The sequence below is a fragment of the Temnothorax longispinosus genome, unplaced genomic scaffold (genome assembly GCF_030848805.1).
Source record: "Temnothorax longispinosus isolate EJ_2023e unplaced genomic scaffold, Tlon_JGU_v1 HiC_scaffold_29, whole genome shotgun sequence".
NCBI classification, from domain to species: Eukaryota; Metazoa; Arthropoda; class Insecta; order Hymenoptera; family Formicidae; genus Temnothorax; species Temnothorax longispinosus.
Genome location: NW_027270110.1, coordinates 242610 through 255272, shown reverse-complemented (window position 1 = coordinate 255272; position 12663 = coordinate 242610). Strand labels below are relative to the sequence as shown.

General features: G+C 31.1%; 1 long non-coding RNA gene across 2 annotated transcripts; it reads left to right on the top strand.

The window, feature by feature from the left end:
* Positions 1 to 8433: 8433 nt before the first annotated feature.
* On the top strand, positions 8434 to 12426 carry LOC139824199 (uncharacterized). 2 transcript variants are annotated; one of them, XR_011735041.1, is made up of 8 exons: positions 8434 to 8533; positions 9379 to 9611; positions 9744 to 9819; positions 9909 to 10479; positions 10598 to 10721; positions 10862 to 10927; positions 11030 to 11370; positions 11514 to 12426. It is a non-coding gene; the product is annotated as an uncharacterized lncRNA (long non-coding RNA). The 2 variants fall into 2 exon arrangements; XR_011735040.1 differs by having other exon boundaries at positions 10598 to 10927.
* Positions 12427 to 12663: the final 237 nt, after the last annotated feature.

Here is a 12663-nt window from a genome sequence, read left to right as displayed (position 1 = left end):
ATAAATATCTAATCTACACGGAAAAAAAATTAACTACCGTAGCAAATCTAGTCATATAATATATAGACAATCAACATTTTCTTGCCGCGAGAGCTATATTTTTAGCAATAATAGCGAAACCTCCATAGTTTACGACGCCTTTTTTCCATCAATCTCTGAATTGTGTATGTGTATGCATAAAAGAACGCTAATATAAGCAATTTGAATTTTTTCAAATTATATGTAAAATAATTGAAAAATAATTAATATTATTAAGAATAGATAAGTACATTTATAATCGGAATTGCAATTAACTATTTGAATGCTCCGATAAAAGCTTTTGTTGTTCAATTTTATTTAGCTGTTGATTGTTTTATTATTACTAGATTAGTAGAAAAGAGCATATATAATAACTAAAATTATGTTATTTATAACATTCAACATATGTATACTGCAACCTATGTTAAGTATAAATATGTTGAATCTCATAAATAACATAATCACATAAAACATCCGAGAGAGAAGAGAGAGAGAGAGAGAGAGAGAGAGAGAGAGAGAGAGAGAGAGAGAGAGAGAGAGAGAGATTGGTATAATAAATTCTTGAATCTGTACTTACTTATGTTGATCCTTGGTTCGACATCTTACACAATTATTTAAATGCTCGTTTAAACCGTCCATTATCCCTCAAATAACTTATACACACTTTCACATGCACGACATTTTGCTTTAAATTCTGGTAAGTTGTCGAAATCTTTCAGATATTTGTCAGATAATGTGTGATTTGAATCTTGAATATTATGTACAAAAATTAAGTGTCTTCTGTAACTTACTCGATTAGTTTCGGTTTTGCTTAACCAAATGTATCTATGACATTTATCTTCTTCACACTTTGCAAAGTGTAAATTTTCTATTTCTCTTTTGAAACAGCTTTTATATCTGTGCAAGGTTTTAATGGCGGTTTTTCTCTGCTGAAAGTTTAATTGTCTATAAATATTGATTGTTTTATTACTACATTTATGGTATTTTAATAGTTATTTGTGTAACAAGTTGGAAATTGGACGTGCGGAGTGGACGCACGAGCCAGAGGCGAGTTACACACGAGTTACACACGTGTTACACACCTTATTTTATATTACGCGCGTGACACGCGTGTGATGTAATAAGTTTTTAAATATGTACTTACTTTGGTCGAGAAATGATTGTCCAATCGGGATGTTTAATTTTTTTATGATTAACCAAGTTTTTTGTATCAATCTTTATATTATATTCACATTCTTCCGCTCTGCATTTTGCCCTACCATTTAAGCTCGTGTAATAATTACGTAGGTGGTACGGTACGACGGGATTACTAGTTATACCATGCATTTCCAATAAGTGCTGTTGTAAAGCTGTTATCATTTGTGTTTCGGTTGCTTCATACTTTCTTTTACAAAGCTTGCACTGCGCCAACCCATCTTCAATATCTTTAAAATTATCCCACAACTCCTCCATTATATCGCCCTTGTGTCGCAGAGGGTCTATTACTATGTGGTACCGAACCGATCGCGATCTCCACGAGCATTTGAAGTAACTGAAAGGTCGAAAAGAGAAGCATGACTTATTTATCGGGAATGTATGTAAATACAGGGTTGGCAAAGTTACTTTGTAGAAGTATCTAGTTACAGTTAAAGTTTTCTTAACCGAAAAAGTAACTAGTTACAGTTAAAAGTTACCGACTTTGAAAAATAACATGTTACAGTTACAATAATTGAAAAACAATAACTCGTTACTGTCCAGTTACTTTTTAGTTACTTTTTTGCAATGATTGTGTACTATTATTTTAATATGGAGTAAAGAAACTCTTGATTAAGTATAGTATAACACGGCATTTTCGAGTAGTGCATTTGTTGAACGAATGTTCAGCTTCGATGGTTCTAAATAATGACGCCATAAAGAGGACACCTTCACGATGATATAATCGAATATCAAATTCTATAAAAATTAATAAAAATTTCATTAAAATTATTTTGGATATTAAAAATATTATATTATATATTATAACATTGTATAAGTGCATAATAAATTTACCTGCGTATTTAGAGAGCATATAATTTAATTCTTTACTATATTTTACTATTTTTTTTACTATTTTTTACTTTTTTAATAAATTATTATTCCTCAAAAAGATTTATTATTGAATATAATTTTAATAAACTTTTTTTTTAATTTTTAATAGAATTTGATATTCGATTATCATCATGAATATGTCCTCTTTATGGCGTTATTACAGAATCATCGACGCTGAACATTCGTTCAACAGATGCACTACTCGAAAGTGCCGTGTTAGGGTATAACTCCAGTACATACGCCATACCTAAGGAAAACTTAATTTATCGAGTACTATTTACTATTGTTTAATGCAAATGAATTATACCATTAAGAACTTCATATTGTGTACTACAATAAAAAAATTAAAAATATAAAATATCTATTCTCTTTGTATTTAACAAAAAAACTTTTAGAAACTTTTGCATTTTTACCATATATCCCATAATCCCATATAGGGGTGAGATATATATGACATTTATGGGCGAAACATACGCCTTATAGAAAATTTCAATTTTTATAGAGTGACTGTACTGTGGCATAAATCCCGGCATGGTAAAAATGCCGTATATCCTAAACAGAAGGGATATACAAGATATCAAGCTAAACAAAGAATACAAGAACTATGCACTTGTATTTCGCTATATTGAGTATATTCTATCCTTTACTATCCCTCTACACTTATGTATCATGAAATAACCATTAAACCTTTTACATTCTCTACAATAATCATTTTACGTAAGTCATAATATATGATTGCGTTACTTACTATAATACGGTAAGAAATTGATTCAATTCACGACGGTTTCGTTAATATTAATAGTAAAGAACTGAAATTACAACACAATACTAATATGGCATAAAGACATATAACAGTGTGATTGCAAGTATCTTTATTCTTTCTATTTTTTCTGACTTCTGCGGCGTAAATCTCCGCGCGGCGTAAATACTGGAGTTACCCTATACTTAAAAAAGAGTTTCTTAATTGCAGTATAATCATTTAACATACCAATATTGTTATTATTTGATTTTAAGGTAGTTAGTCTGTAAACTCATTTTCTTTGAAACCTCATAAAATTTGAACAGTATATTAATGAAAACACGATTTACACGTCTATGCAATTAAAAAAAATTGACCGTACCGAAGTTGAGATAATTGAAATCGAAGTTAGTACTTTTTATATATATCACAGGTTTTACATGTATTATTACTATACAGGTACAAAAACGGCTTCCGATATCATGTTTCTGTATATAGCGATCTAACTATACTCTTGCGACTTTTATGAAAAACAGAAGACGATAGAAGAGACTTGTAAAAATATACTTACAAAAATACAAGACCTTATTTGACTATCTAGTTTCGAAGTAATTGATACTTAAAGTACACACACAATTTCTGATTCTAGCTGTGGGCGCATATGACATCCTTTGAAATTAGTTTTGAAGTGAACCTAATCTAATAGCACACATTAGTTTCTATATATATGTACATATGAAATTCTTACACACACATGCATAACGCGCCGCGGACAATCCCAGCCAAATACTATATATATGTCATTTTTTTATTATTAACGTTTTGACAGTATTGTCACGGACTATAACCACCTTAAGAATTAATCGATACAATTCTTTTTGTGCGGACTCGACCTCTTTTATTGTTTGTTGGCTAAATGCAAAAAAGTCATCATGATCAAGGAGTTTTTCAGTAAAATTTGGTGAATTCTCAATAGAACGAATGTCTAATAGGTCTTCTACATAATTTTTAGCAAGTTTCTTTTTTTCTCCATTTCAACTTAATCCAATTCAACTTAAATTTTGGGTGCAAACTTGCGAAAATTAACTTTTTTTTTAATAAATATCCGTGATGCACGACGGGCAATGTCCAATGGGTGTACATATAGTTTTTTTTTTTGACAGAATAACGGCGTATGCTTATTGGATATCGAGTGTCACGTTATCGCGTTGGTCTGTCAAAACCTTAAGTTTTAAATACATAAAGTAACTATTAAAGTAATTATTAAACTAGTTACTAGTTATCAAAAAATGTAACTAAGTTAAGTTAAAAACTCAAATTATTTAGTAGCAGCAGAGATTATTACACAGGATCAATCTCGAGGTGTACGAATGGTCACCATAGTGGACGACATAGTCGAGAAAAGATCTCTTCTTGTGTAAAAAATGTTAACATATGCAACGGTTGCGTTTAGTTTATATTGTTGCGTTCGAGTCGAGACGCCCGGTAGAAGCCCGGAAGGCAGCCGCGAAGCGCTGCCTGACGTTGTGCCTGACGACGAGCTCCGTCGTTGCGTTTGTTTGTAAACAGTCGTCATTCAAATTCTCCGCCGGGCCTTCGAGCCGATCTGACGTGTTTCACGAGTCTTATGTTCTATTACATTTGCCATTAAACGAATTATCTTCCAACTGAGAGTTCTTATTCCCGGAAACGGGATTGCGCGCCGCGTTTGCGAGTGTGTGCGTGAGTGTGTGTGCACTGTGCAGCGAACGCGCGGACGAGCGCAACAATATGAATGCGACAAGTAACGCATGTCTTTGTTAAATCACATTTTTTATATAAAAAACGCCTACACAACTTGATCATCTCATTCCTTTACACAGAGATTCCGCTTTCTTAATTAAAAAGCAATAAATAATGTTAATGTTAATTGTTATTATAATATATTTTGAATTTGTTACTTTTAATTTAATTTTATACAATTATTATTTGATATTTTTATATACGAAGTATAAATAAACACTGAACAAAGAGTGACTATAAAAAGAACGGGTTTTTGCCCCTTTTGCGGCCTTCGATTTTGGAATCGATTCATACGCAAATCAACTCCTTATGATAAGATATTAATAGAAAAAAAGTTTCAACTTGAGGTGACATTTAGTTTTAGAGATATGAGAGTTCAAAGTTATGCTATATACGGGCGTTAGAGGCAAGGGGACTTACAATAATAAAGCACCCCGAAGGAATCAGGTACCTGCCACGTCCATGCCGTTGATTCATGGGTAACGCAGAGAGCAGGAAACACACACCCATCCAGAGGCTCAAAAAAATGATAGAAAGAACAATTTGTACCCTATTGGATTCAACATTTCACATGTTTTAATTATGAGTCCAGATTTATAATTAGTGACCAAACCACTTTACGATACTTGTTAGTATTGGTCTATATAACATAATTCAGAAACACCATAATCCGAAATAAGTTAGTTTTTTTTTAGAACTTTGACCTCTCATATTTTCAAAACTAAATGTCACCTCAAGTTGAAACTTTTTTTCTATTAATATATCTTACCATAAGGAACTGATTTGCATATGATTCGATCCCGAAATCGAGGGCCGCAAAAAGGGCGATTTTTACAGTCACTCTTTAAATAATGAAAAAAATTCATTAACATTTAAATTTATATCTATAGTTTAGTTATGCTTGGTATATATAAATATGATAATAATTTATGAAATTAATTATAATCTTCGAAAAATTCCGATAAAAATTCATTGTCTTAAGATGTAAGAAATGATATTTTCAAAAGATAAATTAACATAATATAAATATAAATTGTTCTAAGATGTAAGAAATTATAATGTGACAAAAAATAGATATATTAAACATTATTATTTCTTTGCTCTGTGCAGATACACAGAATTATACAAATTTGCTTAATAAACATTTAAAATATGAAAAGAAGAAGCGGAAAGTGTATACTTTTTACTAAAACAATTAATAATATAAATTAACGTTATATAAATTTTATACAAAACAAACGGGAAATTTTACGTAAAATGTCAATACATATTGAATTTGTAATATACTCTTCCTTCTGTGTTGTGTTACATATGCAAGGTGAATAATTATTCATCAGTGTCTGCTTCGCCACTCTTTCGTTTACGTGCATGTGTCATCAGTGTCTGCTTCGACACTCTTTCGTATGTCGGAACGCGTGCACGTTGACATAATCTATCAGAATCCGCAACACTGCTGTCAAATTGAAATAGAATATACAAAATAGTTATTATTCTGCATTTATATGTACATAGAATAATTAACCAAAAACAAAATGGTCAGTGTTTAAATGTTACGGTTATGCATACTACAACAATATAAAGACAAATTATTATTCTCACAACAGATTAAAATAGATATTAAATTTCATGAACGCATAGGGGAACTGTGCCTAATATCGCCCTTGTTTCTAATTCCGCACAATATTGAAACTGTTACGTGTTGCATTCTGTCAGTGAGCAGCTATCAGTGAAAGCTGTTGAACAACGCTGTTTTGGACAATCTTTTGTTTTATTTCAGTCAGAACTGTGATATAAAAAGTAGCGTAGCAATTCATAGTTTTAACGAGGTTTCGAAATTTTGGAAGAGGTGTCTTACGTTATTAATATACAGATACAGAAAAAGGATATGTATGTACACTAAGAGCGAATTTCTCTTATGTGATATTGTGTCTAATTTTATTCCTAAATTAAGAGATATTCGTAGCTAACTATTATTGTGATGCTTTAATCGGTTATATATGGTCCTTCCTTGCGGTATTCCTAATTCTGCCCTCTAGGAATGTTCATTATAGCGCCCATTTTTCCTAACTAATCTGCCTCTAGAATACCTCTGAAGCTCTCTCAGCCTCCTGCCCAATGAGTAACAAAATCTTTTTCCAAGAGTAAATCGGCCAGGCAGGATGCTGACATTGCTGACCACATCACTCCACCCTATATAGTCTGTGAAACTCCATAGGCTTTCTTAATCGTTAAAAGAAGATACCTTTACCAACCTTATGTGCCCTATTGTGAGTTGTTTCTATTTCCAGCATATATTGTGTCATATATGTATTTTTAACAAAAATGTAAGGATGCGATATTAGAAACACTTTTTTTCGACGACGAAAAATGCTACTTTTTTGTTTTTTTTCAAAAGATAATTAAAGTAAACAATGAACACATTCATGCCATAGAGATCATATTACGACAATCCCAGAATAAAATAATGCGGTTTAGTTATAGTCTTATAGAACTTTTTAGTCAAAATTTTGGTTTTTAAAATGGGTTGCGATATTAGGCACAGTTCCTCTAGTCCTGTATTTGTATTATAGCATTATAGATTAATGTTCTTATACATTATAAGATAATTTCTTATATTTATTGTTATTGTTGGAAGGGAAACATAACATTGTATAAAATAATATTAAAAGCAAACGAATAATTACTCATCAACTGCTCCCTTTCTTTTCTTCGTCTGTTCAGATGATAGAACTTAGTTTTTTTTTTTTTTTAATTTAATTTGATTTTATATAAAATATTATTTAATTAATGAGTCGGGTTGTTCTCCACTTCTACGTTCTGCAGAGAGATTTATATCTTGTTGAAGTTGAAGGACTTGGTCTGCATTGAAATGTGGTGTCATTAAAAATTGAATTGGTTAAAATATTGTAGCAATGTACCGAAAAATCAATATTTAAATGGTAAGATGTTATTATATTTTATGACATAAGTCCACTGAGAAAAAGAATTGTTAATCCCAAGAAATATTTAGTCCGATAGGTTCAACTAAACATTTTAGTTAGTTAACCAAACAATAGTTGTTTCAACAATTTATTTAGTTTTTTTAATCAAGAATTAATTAATTCAAGTAATGTTTAGTTAATTAAGTAAAATGTTTTGTTGAACGTATCGAACTAAATATTTCTTGGGATTAACAAATTTTTGTTCTCAAGTCATTATAAGTAAAAAACAAGTATAATTATTTATCGACTGCGCCTAGGTCTTACGCAGATATTATGCATTTATACAATGTTATAGTATATAATTAATAGTATATAATATAATAGTCCTGACACTGACACACTTTACACTCCAACGTTTTCCAATTAACACAATTAATGTAGCCATTGACAATGTATGTACATTAATTTAATGGAATTATTAATAAATGACAATTTTATTAACTACAGATTTAGAATTATTATGTTCACGCAATTTCAAAGTTTATGGTTTATTATTTATTTTTTATAAAAGTAGAATTAAGAGTTAAAAGGGATATTTGGAGGAGATTGACGTTTGCCATCTCATCAGGACAAAGAATTGGGATATTTTGCACATTATTTATTCTTTTTTAAAAGCAAACTGACAAAGCCATTTGATAAGAAATTCGTGAAATATATTTTGGGGCTAGTTCTAATGTGCTAATTACCCTGGGGTAAAAGGCACCATAATAGTCGATCCTCACCCGAGGACGCTTGAAAAATCTCCCTCGACATGGATCGACACGTGATCGCTTTGTGACTCGCGAAATAAGTTCACGTGCCACGCCAGTTCACAGGCCGCTGTGTTTACTGACAGCGCACTGCGTATAGTGCCGCGAGCGATCACTGGTCCGTCACTGCCCGTCTCATTTATCGTATCGTATTTTATAGTATCGTCATTTTAACACGTGGCCCACGTGGAAGCAAGGTATAATAAATTTATACAAGTAGATATATGAATCTTTCTAATATAATTATAATAAATATATAGGGTGAGTTTTATTTCATGTGCCAATTATTTTTGTCAATTATCTTAGAAAGGTTTATTGATTTATTGGAAAAATGTTTCAAATAAAAGTTGGACGATTCGAAGGGGTCAATAGGCGCCGCGATTTTTTATTAGCATATTAGATTTTAGGTCCGGGGCGCGTGTCAAGCCCAGTAGAGCTCAAGTCAAATTTTTTTAAATAACAACCTCCATTTTTTATTATATCGATCGTCTTTTTCTACTCATTAATTTGAACAACTTTTGTCTGAAACACTTTTTATTTGTTTTATACTTTTTGAGATATTTAAGGAAAACTTGGTAATTTTTTCAACGTTTAGCTTACGATATCTTAATAATTGCTTGTCGGAGAAAAAAGTAGTACACGACTTTTTGACTTAAATTGGTCTCAAGAATGTACTGTTGCAATAATACCCTAATTTTTTTAATATTTGTGTATGTACATGAAAACCCCAAGAAAAAATTGGGTTTTTAATTAAAAAAAATTAACTAGGCCGAACACGGGTCTCGGTCGGAACTAAAATCTAATAAGATCGTTTATTGGTCCTCTCTGAACCTTACAACTTTTATCTAAAATATTTTCCCAATAAACCAATATTTTTTTAGATAATTGGTGGAGATAATTTATTGATACAGAAAATAAAACTCATCTTGTATAATACTAAATATATAGCGTTTTGTGTGACATATATGACTAACAAAGCACAAAGATTATTACATTATTACATTTTATTATATTATTACTTTATATTTCCATCTTTTTTAAGAAAGAGAATATGACATCCAATTATCATTCCTCACATTGCGAGAAGGATGTCAAATATCCTTCTACTGACAGCGAGTAGCGGTAGGAGAGGATTATGTTGATTTCATCTATCAATTTGGAAAAGATAGCAAGATATCCAAAAAGGACTGCAAGAATACTACTAGCAAAAGTAATATTCGTAATAATATAATTGGAACACCTAGCAATTTTCCAAGCCATGAAGATTTTCTTTTGGTATGTGTATTTTCTGTTCTGTAGAAAGTATATAATATATCACAAAATCTAATTTATGCTACAACGTTTGGTAATATTCAGTACTTTTTTTTACTCTTTAATACTAGGAGACGTATAATTTCGATATTTCAGTATCTCCATGGCAGAATCAAGTGCCATACTTATGTACCAGAGTATCGAAAAGATTATTATTTTCATCATATTATTGGTATGTAACATTTGAATCGATAAATAAGATATTGTTACGGAAAATGTTTGTGTTTAGAAAAGGTTATAATTAAATTTTCTATTTTGAAGATCTCGAGTTTCATGAAGCTGTATATCCAATCAGAATCTTTATATATGAAGTATATAATTTTGGGAACGTATTTGAAGTTTGGGCTCAAAATTCTGAAGATGTGGGTCGATGGATTTTATTATGGAATGGACGACCTAAATTCCACAAAATTTCTCAGCTACTCAAACGTAGACGTTCGGAATCACGGATATTTTCTCCTTACGGTCTTGTAACTTTAAAACCAAAATGCTTAAGACTACATTTTATATCCAACTCTTGCACACAGCTAGATGCTGTGATGCTGATCGGTACATCAAAATTGATTTTTTCTAAAAATCCTGAAGATAAGAGTATAACTGATCTCTTATACCGCATTCGGGCACGACGACATTCTTGTTCAAAGAGATTTTGTTCTTCTCGTTCTGAATAATTCTCAAGAATTCAAAAAGAACCATATTTTATAGATACAGGCTCTCGGAATGTCTGTGAATTGTTTGACCCTTTTAATACAACACGTGATTATGAAAATGCGTACTTGGATATACTTGATCTTCAAAAGGAATTTCCAAAATATTGCGTTATTTATAAAAGGTATAATTGTCGACATATATATCGACAAACTATAATTGTCGACATTAAAGTAATATTCAATAATTCAATCTTATTTTATTTACTTAATAATGAAAATGTGTTTCAATGTTATTTGCAGCGATGTAGCAACGAGTTTTCACAAGAACAAGCTGATGCACAAGCAAGTATCTCGAGAGGAAGATGTGCTATCTTCTAAGCAGGAATATGTGAATCACCCTTTATTAAGAATTCATTGGAATCATGTAAAATTTATAAAATATATCAAATTCTCTTCGGGAAAATCCAAGGAGCAACTTGACAGTTTTTCTGCGCTTTCTGTAAAATATTCAAAGAATATTTTATTTCTCGTAATAATATTAAATTTTATATTTTGTTTTTGCAGGATGAATAAATAATACTAATAATATTAAAATACTTGGATATGAGGTCGTTTTACCGTATGAGCGAAGTAAATAAACGTCTCAATAATTTAACACAGGATCCTTTTTTCTTTAAATGTTCGAATAACAGATAAACTCTATATGATTAATATATACATTTTTTTTTTTAGTATTGGATCTTAGTTATACTCTGGACGAAAGGGAAGAAGAAGTTTTGAGTCTCGGAAATCTAGAATTTCTAGAGAAATTAGACCATGGATGGTGCCATATAAGACCTGAATCTCTTTGCAAAATACTGCAAAAAATTCGCCGGATGCGTGACTTAGATCTGAGGAAGCCTAGCTTGTGGATGATGTAAACCCACTATACAGTTAGACGCAATTACAATACAGTTAAAAAATTCGTGTCCAGACTTGGAAATAATAGATTTATCGGGCAATATTATTACATCGCGAGGTATTCATGCCCTCGCTGAATGCAAGAAATTACGAAAACTGGCAATGATGAAGATGTACGTGTGTGTTACGTTTTCTTTTAAAACATTATTCTTTATCAAAATGTGTGTGTTTACATTTCTTGCAAGCACTATGAAACGCTTGTTGGTTTTTCTTTTTGCGATTGGAAAATCACTTAATAATATGACTTTTGTTACAGGGACGAACGTTGCACAATCGATAAGCATAGCTGGCGCAGATTGTTTTCCTCCTATCAACGCTTAGAAGAAGTCAATTTGAGAAATTCCGATATGATTTTCAATTACGATGTCTATGAAGGACTGACACTGTGTAAAAACTTAAGACAATTATACTTGTGGGATATATTTAGTTTCGCAATTCTCGAGCAGTGTCTTAAACTGCAAACAAATCTATGCTATGCGGAATAGCTGATCCGATGACAGGCGTTCGTTGTTCAGGCGAAGGAAAAATATCCACACGTGTCCATCCTTGAATATCAAAAGGGAATCACATTTTATGATGATGATGAGGAATATGAAGGATGTGAATGTGAAGGAAAGTATAAGCTTTCTTACCGATTTAGCTGAAATTTAACAATATATTATGTATTTTGACGTGTTAAATTCGAATATAAAAGTTAAAATTGTCGCTTTTAAGTAGGACAAAAGTTATAAAAATAAAGTACTAAAAGTGAAAATTTTCGTGTTAAGAAATATGCTATGTCGGCAGGGTACATGTACATACATACCAGAGAAAGCATGCGCACTGATGTAAAAGTGCGCAAAAATATTTGAAATAAATAAGAGTTTAGAAATAATTCTTGTATATAGTATTAAAAAATATTAGAAGTAGGTGGGGGAGATCCTTCCCCCTGCACTTTCACCCCGAAAAAAAATCTATCCAAACCCAAACCTATTTATTCTGACAAACTAAAATTTTCGTTTTGCACTTTTAATCCAGTAGAATTGCAAAAATAATTTCTCACGATAGTCTCAGTTTGCAAACCATGACCCATGTCTGCAGTCATTCTTCCATGAAATTTATTACTTTTAAATTAGTGGTTTTTTTTTAAATTTTGTTTCTTTTTGTTTTGATTTAATGTGCTTCGCGATCAATTCTATCGACAAAACTGTTTAAAGCAAAATTTCTAACTATACGAATTTGTCATTTATCGTAATTATTTTTATATGATGTATATATAAAACGATAAAATATTAATTCTATCTAGGTTAACAAAATAGTATAGATATTATTATACTTGATAAATGAATCGGCGATTAATTCAACCGACAGAATTGCTTAAATTTTCTAACTATGCAATTTGTTATTTATCGTCTATTTTCTATATA